Raw genomic sequence first — 16,452 nt, 5'->3', positions numbered from 1 at the left:
CCACGTCGCCGCCAAGAAGCTAACCGGTCGTCAATGGTCAACCCGCCTAGCTTGGCTTCAACAGGAGGGTAGCAGCGGTGGCCTTACTTGGACTCAAGCGGCGGTGACCTACCATGTTCTACTCTTCCTCGTTTTCTGTGTGGCATGGCCTCGTTGGCAGCGGGGCGGGGCCTCGGCGGATCCGGCGATGTCCTCTATCTCGTTGTCGGTGGGCGGCGCCTCAGCGGAGCGGTGGAAATCCTCCCCCACATTGTCGGCAGGGTGGGGCCTCGGCTGAGCCGGCGATGTCCTCTGCCTCGTTGTTGGTGGGGCGGGGCCTCGGCGGAGCCAGCGGTGTCCTCTGCCTCGTTGTTGGTGCCGCAGGGCCTCGGCGGAGCAGGGCCTCGTCGACGCCGGCGGAGCGGGGACTCGTCGGAGCCGGCATTGTCCTCTGCCTCGTCCTCGGTCTCGCCAAACAGCGCCTCGCCCGCTTCATCACCCTCTTTGCTAGCCTCTGTGTAGGCGGCCGCAGCCTCCGCCACCCACATGCGCTCCCGCCAGCGCTCGAGGCGGCCCTCGCGGGCGGAGCGGTACAAGTCGAGCAGCGCCTCCCGCTCCACCCGCTCCGCGGCGATCTGCTCCTCCGCCTGCAAATGCTCCTGGAGGAGATGGTGGTTGTAGGCAGCATCGGCCTGCGCCTCCTGAAACTGCTCCTGATGCATCTGCCTCACACTGTCCATATATTGGGCACGAGCCTCGCCGATGGTCATGGTGCAATGCACCGGCGAGGATGGCGCAGAGGAGGGGGTTGGCGCCGGATCGTCGACTACCATGTTCTCCATTGGGACGTCGTCGTCCTCCGGGTGCCTGCCGGCCAGCTGGTCGGCAGCAATGGCTGCCATCTCCTTGTGGTCCATCGTCCGCCCATCCCAAAGAGCGGTGGAGCACGAGGAAGCCATGGTGGGCAGTAGTGGTGTGGACAGGAGAAAGGGAACGGATGCGGATGACTGCGACTATGGCCGGCGCAACAGTTTATATAGCAATGGTGGGCGGGCGGAGGGACGGACGTGTGGCGCCGGAGTAGCCGCCTCGGCAACCGCGTATCATTAATGTGGGCGGCAGATGGATGGACGGACCGCACTTGTGTCGTTTGAAGGCGGAGCAATCTCCTGCATCGGGAAGCGGGGCGGGCGGCGCTGACTGTTTCGAGCGGAAAGCACGCGCAGGTGAGGAGATGACTTTACTTGGATAGGATGACAATGGGGACACACTAGGTCCATAGCCTACGTACGCAAGTGCCTCCTTATTATATATATATGTATAAAACTATACTCCCTCCGTCTAGGTGAATAAGTCGTATTAGAAGGTGCATCACGACCTAGGTGCAAGCAGATTGGTGGAAAAGAAGAATATTTCTCTCTTCTAAACACAACATTTAATCACAACAGTTAAGAGGATGCCTTATTGGCTACCAATGCAGGCCATCGTAATTCATAGCATGCAAAGCGCTTTTATTTCTTGCCTAATAACCGCATGGACGTGCTGCATGCATTGGTCCTTGCCCGAGCAAAAAAAGGGAGGAAAGGGTTTTCCACGGGAGACAACGAGGCAGAGGTGGAAGCGCTCGCTGGAGTTATTTATTTTGCTTCCCCCTGGTTTCCTGACATCATGGTCCCACACCATTGTCAACCTATGTAGTACTAGTCAATAAATGAGAGAATTGCACAGGAAGCGGCCGACAGCTGGGACCAAGCAGCTCGAGCAGTATTTGTGTTTTTGAGGTGTGAGCACTGCAGAGTTTTTCGATGTTTAGCCCAGATATAAATTTTTCTCTTCTGAACAACAACGAAAACATCGCTGCAGGTATTAACTGGGCGGGCTGTGGCCCGTCTAGCCCAGGCCAGATATCCAGCCCAAATATTAATTTTTTTCAAGCTGAAAATGGCTAGCCCAGCTATACTTTTTTTAGGAATACCCAGGCAAGGTCAAGTTGTTATTCTCCGCCCCACTGGGCTGCAAATCTTTCCTAGGAGGGATGCATTAGGCTTAACAAGAAAATGGGCTTTAAGAAATAATAAATGGGATGTAATTATAAAAACTGGGCAGTAACTATAAAAAATGCACCAAACACATGATTACTTTATAAAATATTATTTTTGGATATTGAAAATTTTAATTTCATTAATTGTTGCGAGCGCAATGTTTCGTTGGATTTTTACGTAATATAAATTTATATTGAAATTGTATTTAATCTGACTAGAAATTTCAGGATAAAAATATTTCTGATCCCATCAAAATGTGGGAAAATTTATTGAATTCTGTTTTGAACGGTTGGTTGAAATGGGTTGTACTTTTAACAAACTATAAATGGGTTGTAGTAAATTCCATTAGAATTCAAAAATGGGCTACACATTCTTACAAATCTCAAATAGGCTATAAGTTCTCTGCCACACACTTCTGGGCTTACTAAGTTGACGCGTCCCCTAAAAAAACAGAGTTGACGCGCATGCAAGGCTTTGTCAACTTATAGTCAACACACGGTTCTAGCAGCAATGGCCGTTGGATGTCCATCCAACGGATGCGTTGCTTCTTCTTCAATCTCATATATTCTAGCTTCACCCGCCAAAAAAATGATTCCTCCCCCTGACATTTGGGGCGCACCATTTCGGAAGCTGACCTGTGGGCCTACTAAGTTGACGTACCAAGGGCTTTGTCAACTTAGTCAATCTAAACGATTCTAGCTGCTGTGACCATACGATGTCCATCCAACGGCTATAGTGCTTCTTCAACCTCCGGTCTTCTTGCTCCAGCTGCCCAAAGCAGCGCCAGTCGTGCCGCCTACACCTGCCTCTCGTGGCCGGCTGTGCTGTCATGGAGGCCTCACCGCCCCTTGCTATTCCCACCACTGGCCAGGCCCTGCGGCGATGGCAGCCTCACACCGCAGCCGAACGAGTGAACCCTCATACTCCTCTCCGCATGGGCATCCACTGCCACGTCTTCACCGGCTCCGCGTCGTCCCCTTCCTAGGCCTCGCCGTCGTCCACCGCCCTGCTGCTCTCGGCGCGGCGTGGTCAACATGGAAGGAACGACTTCCATTGGATGTGGACTGTACGTGGAGAGGCTGACAGTTGGGTCCACAGCGGCAGCAAGGAAGTGCCTCCTTATTATGTGGAAAATAATGATTCCTCCACCTGACAGCAGGGACCCACCGGATGGGCCACCAGTATTTTGCAAAAAAATCGTTTCCCCCTGACAGTTGGGACCCACCGGATGGGCCACCGTATTTCGCGAAAAAATGTTCCCCCCGCTGTCAGCTCGGACCCACCAGAAGTGCCTCTTTGTTACGCACAAAAAAATGAATACTCCCCCGGCTAGCTGGGACCCACCTTGCTGGAGGCTGACTCGTGGGCCTACTAAGTTGACGGGGACGAAGGGCTTTGTCAAGTTAGTCAATATGAATGATTCTAGCTCCAGTGACCGTACGATGTCCATCCAACGGCCGTAGTGCTTCTTCAACCTCTGGTCTTCTTGCTCCAGTCACCCAAAGCAGTGCCGGTCGTGCCGCATGCTCCTGCCTCCCGTGGCTGGCTGTGTTGCCGCAGAGGTCTCACCGCCCCCTACTATTCCCACCACTGGCCAGGCCCTGCGGCGACGGCAGCCTCACACCGCAGCCGAACCAGTGAACCCTTGTAGTCCTCTCCGCGCGGGCTTCCACTGCTGCGTCGTCCCCTTCCTAGGCCTCGCTCTCGTCCACTGCCGTGGTGCTCTCCATGCGGCGTGATCAACGTGGTCAAGGAACGACTTCCATCGGAAGAGTACTGTACATGGAGAGGCTGACAGCTGGGTCCACGGCCACAGCACAATTTTTTTTTATTTGCCAAGTAAGTCGCTTTATCAGGCCTGTTGGGCTGCAAATCTTTCAAGACGAGGAGAGCTTTCATTCGGCTGGCCGAGAAAATGGCCCATCAGTAATGAGAAATGGGTTGTACATTTTTAAAACACATCAAACCGGCAATTAGTTTCAAATATCTTTTTTTCATTTCAAGATTTTAAATTACATTAATTTTTATGCGTGGAGAATTTGTTGGATTTTATATTGATATACATTTATTTTTAAAATCAGTTTGAATGTGAGTCGAAATTTCGGGGTTAAAAACAGTTCGGACCGCACCAAAATATGCAAAATTTCATATAATTTTTTAACCGTTGCCACAATATGGGCTGTAATGCTAACAAAAAGAATATGGGCTCCAAAAAAACCTTAAGAATTAGCAAATGGGTTGTAAATTATTAGAAATAATGGTAGATGGGTTGTATGTTGTTTTCCACAGATTTGAGGCTTTCCTAAAAAAGGTTGACGCACAAGCACTGACTGTTGGATGTCCATCCAACGGCCATCGTGCTTCTTCAATCTCTGCTCTTCCTGGTCCAGCCGCTCAAACAAGGGCTGGCGGGACTGCCTGCTCCCTCCTCCTCGCTGCCGGCTGTGCTGCCGCGCAGGCCTCACCGCCCGACCATACTCCCATCGTTGGCCTAGCCATCCCTCTACTCACCCACACCTGGTGATGAACCAGTAAACCCTCATACAATCGTACTCCCCTCTGCGTGGGAAACAACTGTTGAGTCTTCCCTGCCTCCGTGTCGTCCCCTTCCTAGGCCTCGCCGTCGTCCACCGCCCTGGTGCTCTCGGCGCGGCGTGGTCAACGTGGTCAAGGAACGACTTCCATCGGACGTGGACTGTACGTGGAGAGGCTGACAGCTGGGTCCACGGCCGCAGCAAGGAAGTGCCTCCTTATTACGCAGAAAATAATGATTCCTCCACCTGACAGTTGGGACCCATCGGACGGGCCACTGTATTTCGCGAAAAAAAATGTTTCCCCCTGACTACTGGGACCCACCAGCTACAGGGATCCATTTTGAAAGAAGGCACACTCAAATAATGACAGCCAACAGAGGCATTTTGAAAAAATAGCTGCCACATTAATATCTCAAATGATTGTATAATTCAAACCGTGTGCATTCTGTTAACCATTCACGTGATGCCACATGAATTGGTTTTAATGGCTATAGAAGGTGCTGTGTGGACAGCTGCTTGACTGAACGGGAGGCGTGCGAGTGCATTCCGGTGCGCAGGCTCGCCGGGAAGGGTACAAGCTATTCAACGCAGGATTCGTGCATCTCTTCAACACAAACGGTTCAGATTACGGTATGCATATTAAAGCCAGACTTCGGCGATAAGCCAGGAGACACTGTGATTTTTCAAAATATGCAGCTAAAAATCAATAGCACAATCTATTTTTTGCAACTAAGATTCAGCAATTAAGCATAGATTTCATTCATAGAGATTAAGCCGTCGTTCTCACCAGGAAGCGAGATAGCCTTGGACCGCCGCCCGCCTCGCTCCCACTGGTCTATATTAATGTTGCCGCCGAGCGGCCGCACCCCCCATCCTCGCCAAATGCACAATCCTCTCTCTCCGCCCGCATCCTCAACGTTGCTCTGAGTCCTCAAAGCCGTCAGTGTACGAGGATGCCGCCGAAGTGCCCCATCTGAGGGAGTTGTGACGCCGGGGCTACTGAAGCACCGGAGCACGGCGTGAATATGGAGACAGAGGTTTACGTCGCCGCCGACGAGGTGGAGAAAGAGGCTGCCAACAAGCGGAGGCGGGTTGAGAAAGAACCGCAAGCAACTCCAGCAGGCCTAGACTTCATCAAAAACCTCCCCGATGATATGTTGATAGTCATTATATCACTCCACCCAATCAAATATCGGGCGAGGACAGCTGCCCTTTCCCGGTGGTGGCACCCCCTATGGCTCCGCACCCCTGTCGACCTCCTCAACGCCCACAAGCTCTGACATGGCTATCGCCAAAGCTTGGGTGCATTCTCCCAGATCCTCGGCAGTCACCATGGCCCAATCAAAGGCCTTATCAAGGGCAAGTTCTGTTCCCATGGCAAGGACCGAGCCAAGCTTGATGAGTGGTTCTGATCCCCCACCATAGATCAGCTTGAGAAGCTCAGTTTTAATGATGGGCATATGCGCTTGCTGCAAACGTCCGCGCTCCGCTTCGCGCCCACACCGCGCCTCGCCAAGTTCATGAACTGCCATCCCCCTTAGTGAAGCGCCCGGTCTTTTTCTACCATGACTGAAGCACCTCGAGCTCGTCACCGTCTGCATCCCAAAGGATGACATGGAGTGCCTACTCCATGGCTGTACTGCACTCGAGTTCCTTCGTCTTCAGGCGATGAATTGTTCGAGTACCTTGCACATCACCTCTAGGACTCTCCGATCTATTTATGCGTGTTGCTGTTGCTGCAACGGGAGATCACAAAAGGTGGACCACAATGTAGTCATCTAGGACACACCTTCACTTTGGAGATTACTTGTAGTTGATCAACATGGTCCAACAAGAATCAATGTCATTTCTGCGCCAAAATTGAAAGTGGTGGGTTATTCGTCTGTCAAATACTACAACTTTCAGGTACAACAGACGCCTTATACCTCTCCTTCTTGATATCAACGCTATTTCTAGTTTTGAAGATGTATGTTCATCTATCATCCAGCGAAGCTTCACCCAGACTCTGGGCACATTGAAGGTCTTGGCACTAGAATCTGTCGGCCCCAACCTGAACCAAGTTGTTAGTTGCCTGAGATGCTTTCCGTGCCTGAAGTAGATGTATATCGAGGTGATGTTCCTTTCCTGTTAAATGTTAACCATAAGGGAGTTAAATTTTTTGCACCTTTTCCCAAGTTTACAATGACAATGTACTATGATTTCTGAAGGAATTTTGGAGGATTTTAGGACATACACCCCCACCCATATTGGCTGCTTCATTCATATGGTTACAATCGTCCATAAGCATTTCTCCTTGGGATTCATCTATACTAGTTTTCATAGGGAGTTTTTCATCCAATCCAACCTCTTGTGAAGAAGGCTACATGTTTCTAAATTGTAATCAAATGCCCATGTTAATCATGCCAGATCGAAGATGGCATGTTGGTGCATTTTACAAATCCTGCAAACCAAATGGGCGTGTAGCAGTGTTCAAAACTGCATGTAGGCACTATCACATTCTCTTCTTTTGCAAATAATAATAGGCCCGGAGGTGGATAATGTTCATAATGACAATCACATCGAATGCCTGGATCTGCATCTCTTAAATATTACTTTGAACTCCTACCGAGGGTCCTTACCGGAGATTACCATCGCCAGGTTCTTTCTTGCCAGAGCAAAGGTGCTGAGGGTACTGAGGTTGAACACGCATTTAATTAGGAAAGATGAATGGTATGATTATCAGAGCCGGTAGGTACTGCGGAATGGAAGAGCCTCCAAAAATGCCAAACTTCGTATTGGAAGAGCATATGGCAAAGCAATTGGAAGTCATTGTGTCAAACCCATACATGACTTGTCAGCAGCTGATCCCTTTTCAGAAATGATGAAGTTTGCAATGTTTGAATTTGGGTGTTGTAATCTTTGAATTTGAACCTTGCAATATTTATAGTATTTGTTATATTGAACCATTTCTGTTCTCTTGTCTCAACGCAAATAGTTCATCAGAGTGAATCGCATGTCGTATATCGCACACACCTTGATCTGACTGACCATTTCTTTTGTGTTTCCTAATCACAAGCAGTTCATCCGAGTGAACTGTATGTTGTACATAGCACACACCTTGATATGGCTGACCGTTTCTTTTGTGTTGCCTAATCACAAACAGTTCATCCGAGTGAACCGTATGCTATACATCGCACACACCTTCATCTGGCTGCCCTTTTCTTTTGTTCCTCCTCATCGAAAATGGTTAATTGAACTGAACCGTATGCCCTGCATCGCACATGCAACAAAAATATGGACCGTGTTTGATGCATCTTCCATCGCAAACATTTTGCACCTTTTTGACGAGTTTTTACACCACCGTTTGCGACTATTGCATCGCACACAGTTTCGTTGAAGGGTCTCTAATCGTAGTGTCGCGTTAGCAGCATCCTGCAGTAGTGATCTTTCCATCTTATCAAGTTCCTTCGATTTCTACCGGAGAATTCCCCAAATCATCTTGTATACCTTGCTTCTCTTTCCACCAGAGCGGGTTTAAATTCTTTCGTGACCCTTGAGCTCTTGATTCATGTGTTTGCAACCTACAAGGTTCTCATAATGTTCCTTGTTCGTCCTTTCTAACGGAGTGTTTTCAACTTCGTTCATCTCCGTTGTATTATTTCTTGCAAGATTCTTAAACCTCTCAAGGTTCCTTGGTTTCACTCTTTTGTCAAGAAGTGACTTAGTATTACCTCTTCTCTTCCTCTTCCGGTTGTCATCCCTAGATCTCGGGGCAAGATCTCTTGTAATTGGAGGAGAGTTGTGATGACCCAAGGCCGACGCTCCAGATGCCTTCCATGTTTTGCGTGACCGATGTGTGTTTTTGTTGAATTTCATGATGTCGTCATTTGCATTCCATCATGTCATCATGCAACCCCTTTTTAAAACTCAATTAAATAAATTGCATAGATCTTTCGATCTATTTAACTCGAGGGAATTCACATGGTGATTTCTCTTTATAACATATCCTCTTGATATTTAGGGAGGTATCATAAATATTCCGTTAGTTTGGAACTAACCGCAACCCACTTGCAATTGAATTCTCATGCCTTTTGCTTCATGTTTGTTCTCCAAACTTTCTCCATAATTCTTTCTCCATTTATCGAGGCTCCTCCTAAATTCTCAACATTTTTGGACCTATCGAATACCCACTTCTTTCTCACACTCATTTGAATTAAATTCAAATGAGGTTGAATTCAGCTTCACACCCATGCTTACTTTCTATTTTTTCTTGGATCGAGCTCATTTTTGTGAGCCCGGGAAAATTAACCCCATGCGCAAATTCTTTCCCTGACCCTTTCTTTCTTTTTCTTCTCTCTAATTCTTTTCTCCTAAAGGAAATAAGAGTAGAGAGAGAGACAGCCTTGCAGCCCAGCCGGCCTCTTGGGCCTGACTAAGCAGGCCAGCCCAACCATCCTGCCCTAAGGCCCAGCCGCCCCCACTTAACCTATAACCCTAGGAAGCCCCGATCCCCAACACTCACCCTTCGCTCTCTCCCTCGCGCCGCCACCCACACGCGCTGCACCCCTCGTCCCGATCCACTCCTACCCGTGCTCCTCGTCCGACCCCACAAACCAACTACCCTGCCGCCCTGCATGCTCGCCGCCGGAGGCTATCTTCGTCTCCCAGGCGCCGCAGCTCCTCCATGCAGCATCTGCCCGAGATCCGGCAGCTGTCGTCGCGCGCCCGCAACGCTCGGCCTCCTTCCCAAGCTCGACACCTCGCCCCGCCGCTGCGCCATCTTCTTCACCTACTTCCCGAGTCCCCTGCATCAGCCGCGAAGATCACCGCCGCCGGGAATCGCTAGGTCCGGCGACCCCTCGTCCAGCGCGCCGTCTCCTTCCTCATCGGAGTTCCCCATGATACTCCCCCTCGTTCGCGTCCACAGCCGCCAGGCAGTGCCTCCTCGCACGCCCGTGCTCCTCCCGAAGTCTGCGCTACCTCACCCGCCTATCAGGAACGCCATGGCTTCTGCCCCATGGAGTTCCACCGACCTAGATCTGGCCGGGAACTAGACGAGCCCCCTGCCTGCTTCCTACCGCTGACCACAACCATCACCACCTTTCTGCTTCTCACTCGAGGCCCTCGTGTTGTATTGTTTCGGTGACCATACGGACCGCCAAGATCGACTACAATCCATCAAGACCATCGTGTTGCACGTCAATATGAGTACGACCATGGACGGCTACCTGCTGACGGATTTTGTCAACTTCAACGACCCGCCAAGTACCACTACCAACACCATGTTTTTAACCAAGTCCAATGACGGCCTGTAAGGCTTTGGATTCCTCAAGTTCCATGACCCCCCCAAGTTTGACTACCGCATCGGATCACCCAGTTCAACGATGACCCGTGAAGCACATGGGTACATCAAGTTCCATCCCGAACGTGTACGACTACCGTCGCTGTGTACCACTACTTCCACAACCATCACCGTGTGCCACTACTTCCACGACAACCATCCCGAGAACGTCTACTTCCTCTACATCGCACCAAACTCGATAAGCTTCGAATATGCACCCTTGGAAGGTATAACAGCCGGAACGACGCCCGTGGACCGTATGCATGTGATGTGTTGTATGAGATGCCCATGTTTGCACCGTGTCCGAGTTGTCTTTGCACGTTCCTCCTTGTTTGCCATGCCGTGGATCCGTGGGAACCCGGTAACCGGGATCACCCCATCATCTTTTGCATTTTCCGTACATCCACATTTCTTTTGCACCAACATCTCGACAAGTTGTCGGATCAACGGAATGTTGTCGTGGCACCATTTCCGTTGTCGTTTTCATGGCACCCCTTTTCGTTCCGTCACGGTGACCAAATGCTTTATAACATGCTCATGTCAAAATTTCATAAAATGGCATAAAACTTGCACATGTCATCCGCATCATGATAACAACATTTAAATGTTTAAAAATTTTGTTTGCTTTAAAATTGCTAAATAACATGTGGGGATCTACCGGAATTGTTGTTTGTTGTTTCCGGCCTCATTTAAATTTGCCTAAATAGTTAGTTTAATTATGCTTCACTTCTTGCCATGTTGACCAACATTTAATATTGATTAGTAGCATAAATGGGAGTGAACAAAATAATTGCATGTGGTGTTTTGTCAATATGCAACCCATTGCATATTGAGCTCCACTTAATTTGTAGTATTGTTTTTTACACTCTGCCATGCCATGCCTCATTAAAATGGACATGCATCATATTTGATTGTGCGTCATGCCATGATTATGCTTGTTTGTTTACCATGTTGTTTGCTTCTTTCCGGTGTTGCTTCTTCTTGATAGTTCAAGGTTTCGTTGCGATTGTGAGGATCTGTTCGACTACATTGTTCGACTACTTCATGGATTCGGTCTTCTTCCTAGCGGGATTTCAGGAAAAATGACCGTCACCTTGTATCTCACTACTATCTTTGCTATGCTAGTTGTCTCAATGCTATCGCTATGTCACGCTACCTACCACTTGTTTATCAAGCCTCCCAAATTGCCATGATAGCCTCTAACCTTTTCCACCATCCTAGCCAACTGTTGTTTGGCTATGTTACCGCTTTGCTCAGCCCCTCTTATAGCGTTGTTAGTTGCAGGTTGTTCCATGTTGGGATATGGATGTAATGGATATCTTGGGATAACAAAATATCTCTTATTTAATTAATGCATCTATATACTTGGTAAAGGGTGGAAGGCACGGCCTTTTGCCTGGTGTTTTGTTCCACTTTTGTCGCCTTAGTTTCCGTCATACCGGTGTCATTATCCTTGATTTTGCATCCCTAACACGATGAGAGTTTATGGGCCCCTCTTGACAGTTTGCTTTGAATAAAACTCTTCCATCACGGCCCAACATTGGTTTTACCATTTTACTAATAACAACTAAAACCTGCATATGGACCGGCTAGCACCCGAGGGTAATTAATGAACCCCTCGGGCCAGTGCTCCTCTGAGTGTTGGTCCAAACCGGGTAGCCTGCGGGGCCACCTCGGGGAAACTCAAGGGCTTGTTTTACTCATATCTTGTCCCATCCGGTGTGCCCTGAGAACGAGATACGTACGGCTCCTATCGGGATTTGTCGGCACATCGGGCGGTCTTGCTGGTTTTGTTTTACCATTGTCGAAATGGCTTGTGCACCGACATTCGGAGTCTGATCAGAGGGTCCCGCGATGGAGGGTTGTCTCCACGGATCGTGAGCTTGTCATGGGCTAAGTTGGGACACCCCTACAGGGTTTAAACTTTCGAGAGTCATGCCCACGGTTATGTGGTAGATGGGAATTTGTTAATATCCGGTTGTAGTGAACTTGAAGTAAACTCAACTAAACACACCAACCGCGTACGTGACCGTGACTGTCTCCTTTCAGGGAAGTTCGAGAGGAGAACATAGTTGGGTTATGTTTGTACGTAAGTAGTTCAGGATCACTTCTTGATCATTACTAGTTTGCGACCGTTGCGTAGTTTCTCATATTATTCTTGTACTCGTAATTTAGCCACTATACATTGCTTAGCCGCTTGCTGCAACCTCACCACTTAACCTTTCCTACCCATTAAGCTTTGTTAGTCTTGGTACCCATGGTAGTGGGATTGCTGAGTCCTCTCGCTCACAGTTTACTACAACAATAGTTGCAGGTACAGGTAATGCGATGACCTGACATGAGAGCGATGCTTGATTTATTTTGGAGTCTTCTTCAATCAGGGGATAGGTTCCGGGTCGGGAAGCCTGGGATTAGCAGGGTGGGTATCGTTCTTCTTTTTCGTTTGATTTCATCCACAGACAGATCCTGCTCTTCTATATGATGATTTCTATGTATTGATGAACTATTGTATTCATGTTGTAGCTTGTGGCCAGTGTAAGCCTTTATCTTGTATTCTCATCTATTCAGTACATGGTATGTTGTAATGATATCCACCTTGCTATGCGCTCGAAATGCAGTTGTGCCCCAATCATGAGTTCATCACGGGATTGGGATAGAATCGCATCTTGAGCGCTACAACGAGCTTGTGGTGGGAGGAGATGTTGGTGAAGCTCTCTGGATGATTGAGGTCGGACTCAGAGAATGCCTTGGCCTTCTTGTATGGGGTAGTATGGGACATGGCATACAGTTCGAACACCCCTGGCACCTTGTTCTTGTTGTATCGCGCCTAAAAGAGAGGAATAAAATATTAGTTAAGGGCTCAAGCTAGCATGAAGAATGAAATTGCATGAATCATGAAGCAAACCACATATCCAGTTATCCCCGTAATAATATTGATTGGATCTCCCTTGATGGTGTGGCACACCAACCATTTGGGCACGCTTATCCTTGGCCTTCTTGTGGATGGCTAGCCATTGGGGAGAGCGCGACTCATCCAACCAACGCCTCCCAACAGTCCATCCTATCCGCACAGCATCTCGGGGGCACCTAAGTTAGTCAAGAGAAATTTCAGCACTACACCTTTGAATCAAATCAAGGAAACTAAGTACAAGGCCTTAAGAATAGGTAATTACCTTCATGTACTTCTCCTTACTCAGAAACTTGGTGCGGCACTTCGTCTTGGACCTCTTAATACCAGTCGAGGCGTAGTAGTCTCGAACAGCCTGCACCCGAGCCTCGTGACGTAAGTTCTGAAGTAGGCGCTTGCACTTGGCTTCGATAACCATAGCCGCGACCTCCTCATGTCCCTCAAGACACCTGTAGAAGGTCTGCAATCAAACAAGACAACACTGAATAGTACAATCACTAGGTACTGTTGATTTTTAATTTTGTAAAGGAGAAATTACCCAAAACGTCTGGATCACAATGTCGGCCACCGTCTCGCACAAGACACCATCGATCCTCTCCTACGGCGAGGCCAGGACGGCCAAGTACAACTCCCAGCTCAATGCTAGCTGTGGAACCTGACCCTCACCGGGCAGCGTGACCCACCCTGGGAAGTTCTGCCGGCAAATCACAACAAGGGCCTGGTTGGGCTTGCGAACACCAGGGTTGTGTTTCCAACCTCTGCAGTATGACAAGGCCAACACACTAGATATTAATTTGGAGAAACATGAAGGCAAAAGGTTTAAAAAGAGTAAATGCACATACTTCTCCCCATTAGGCGCAATCAAGCACCTCTGCTTGTGGGTCGCCGGCACGGGCAGGAGCTTTCTACCACCATGCTGGTAGACCTTGCCCCCCTCAACCATCTTGCCCTCGCTACAGCTATCATCTGAAAAGCGGTCCTTGCCACCATCATCATGGCCACTAGCCTCTGGAGTCTCGTGGGACGAAAACTCTGGGACTGGAGTCTCATGGGGCGAAGGCTTGGTGACCCGAGGCTCGTGGACCGGAGTCTGAGACGGGTCCACCTCAGACAGGGCAGTCATGTCGTCGGGTGAATCAACTAGGGGTGGCGGCAAGGAAGGCGTAGCAGCCTTCCTACCTCTCCTTCTGCCACGTCCACCTCTAGCACCCCTCTTCGTCCTCCCCGGACCTCTCCCGACTAAAGAAGAAGCGCCCATCGGTGGTGTTTGCATACTGTCTAGCAGCGCTCTTCGGAGGTGCTGGGGTGGAATGGAAGCACCCCTCCCAGCATGCGCCGAGGAATGAGGCTCAGAGTGCTCTCGAACCGTGCCCACCATTTGTCAACACTTGCAATGACAAAGAGTAAACAAAATTAGTACAACATAAAAAATTTGAATACCTGACATGAATAATATGTATATAATTTAAGTGTATCATCATCATGAACATAATAAGAAATTGAATACCTAATAACATGAACTAATTAGTAATATATATATATGTACATAATAATAATTGAATACCTGACAGTACTAATATTAATCTTCATCGTCTATATATGCTCCGGGATCAATAAATGCATCATCATCATCACTATCAGTAATGACGTGCTCATCATCATCATGAATAAATGCATCAACATGTGGAAGGCCTCCTTTACATAATCGATCAAGCATTGACAGGTCATCTGTGGCAGTAACCTCTTCTTGTTCCGGCTTAGGGGGGAGTCGGATTCAATATCGTTGTCTACTTCAATGTTCTAGGGTGAAGTAGAGCAGTTCTTGAAACATTTTTTGGAAAGATGTTTTTCTTGGAAGAATTCTCCTTCATATGTGTCTTTGTCAATGTGAGGTTTATAATCCTCTTCATTGGGGGGAGGTGGTCTAACACGTGGCGGCAAGAGTGGAACAAAACACTAGGCGAGAGGCCGAGCCTTCCACCATTTACCAAGTATATAGATGCATTAAGATAACATGGCAATATAATAATATCCCAACAAGTAAATAAATGTTCCAACAAGGAACGGCCTCCAAACTTCACCTGCAACTAGCAACGCTATAAGAGGGGCTGAGCAAAGCGGTAGCATAGCCAATCAACGGTTTGCTAGGACATGGAGGGTTAGAGGTTTGAAATGGCAATTTGGGAGGCATGATAACCAAGTGGTAGGCATCGTAGCATAGGCATAGCAAAAGAGTGAGCATCTAGCAAAGCAAAGATAGTAGTGATTTCAAGGGTATGATCATCTTGCCTGCAAAGTAGTCACAGTTGACTGGATCCTCGAAAGCAAACTCAACGGGCTCCTCGTTAGCAAAATCGTCTCCCGGCTCTACCCAAACAAGACAAACAAGCAAACGGAACACAATCAACCACGTGCAAAGCTCAAACAATATGATGCAAGAATGGTATGCTATGCGGGATGCATATGCAACATGTGACAGGGAATGTATGAACATGGCCTCAACATGGAATTCCAAGTGTGCCACTGGAAATATGAGATGAAATCGCTTGAAAAACGATATAAAGAACGCCAGAATCGGAGTTACGGTTTGGAAATGGCAAGCAATTCAAATATGACCACGTTCTGCAATTTACAGCAAGTAGCCATCTAAATGCAACAAGATGAACATGCTACAGCACCAAAACATGGCATCAAAATACATGGCAGGGATCCATTCATGATGCTTAACAAAAGTCTAGCACTGAGCTACGGCCAATTCATCCATTAACAGGTTCAAACAAGCAAGGCAAAAATGCATTTGACAAACAGATTTCAGACTTAGTGAAATTAACACTTGTCTGGAATTTCAGATCAGATAGCACTCTTCGGAGCAACAAAACTATATGCTACAGGACCTGAACATGGCAAAGTAAAGCATGGCATGGAGCTACTCAAAGATATTAACAAAAGTCCCTAAGTGACCTTGAGCCAAAAGGGATCATAAAATACAATTGCAAGCATGTGAACATGGCAAAAACATAATCAGATCACACACAGTGAAAACTGGAGCATGCTGAAACAGATATCAAGTAGGCATGTTTACGAGCTCGATGCACTCACTACAGAGCAAGTCATGACAATCTAAGCATACACCCATCAAGAATACCCAAAATTCAAGATAGACATGGCAAGAACAATAACATAGCATGCACGGATCAACTACAACATCATTGGCAAAATCGCTAACAAGTAGACAATCTGCCCAGATTCACGAAATGACAAAAGTAGAGCTCGATTGACTCAATCTAGGGTGCTCCATAATTGCAAACAAAGACATGGATGGATAGAGCACTACAAGATTAACAAAACATCCTTATTGATCATCCTCAAAAGAGGCACGGATCACTAGGAAACAACATGAACATATGGCCATATGAGATAAACAGCTCAAGGACTTAGTGGAAATGCTAAGTCCCTGAAATCAGCATTACCAAGTGCCTCACTTTGCAAGCTCGTGCTAGTCACCACACACATCACAAAAATACATGGGTTGCACCTCTGGAAAGATGGCAAAACCCTTAACAAAACGTATGTAGAGCTCAGGGGCATATCATGCACACAATAATCATGGAAAAATGACAAATATCTAAATGGAGCAGCAGATCTGACAATTATCTCAAGTAGCACTCT

The 16,452-nt window shown here is 47.9% G+C and overlaps 1 long non-coding RNA gene across 1 annotated transcript; it reads left to right on the top strand.

Moving 5' to 3' along the window:
- The first annotated feature begins 9,060 nt into the window (after positions 1-9,060).
- Positions 9,061-11,285, top strand: LOC147975337 (uncharacterized). Its single transcript, XR_015602027.1, has 2 exons — positions 9,061-10,102; positions 10,864-11,285. It is a non-coding gene; the product is annotated as an uncharacterized LOC147975337 (long non-coding RNA).
- The last annotated feature ends 5,167 nt before the right edge of the window (positions 11,286-16,452 follow it).

The sequence above is a fragment of the Triticum urartu genome, chromosome 4A, assembly GCF_056163025.1.
Source record: "Triticum urartu cultivar PI428250 chromosome 4A, HENAU_Tu73, whole genome shotgun sequence".
Lineage (NCBI taxonomy): Eukaryota > Viridiplantae > Streptophyta > Magnoliopsida > Poales > Poaceae > Triticum > Triticum urartu.
The sequence above is the reverse complement of the archived record's forward strand: the minus strand, read 5'-3'. Positions and strand labels throughout refer to the sequence as shown.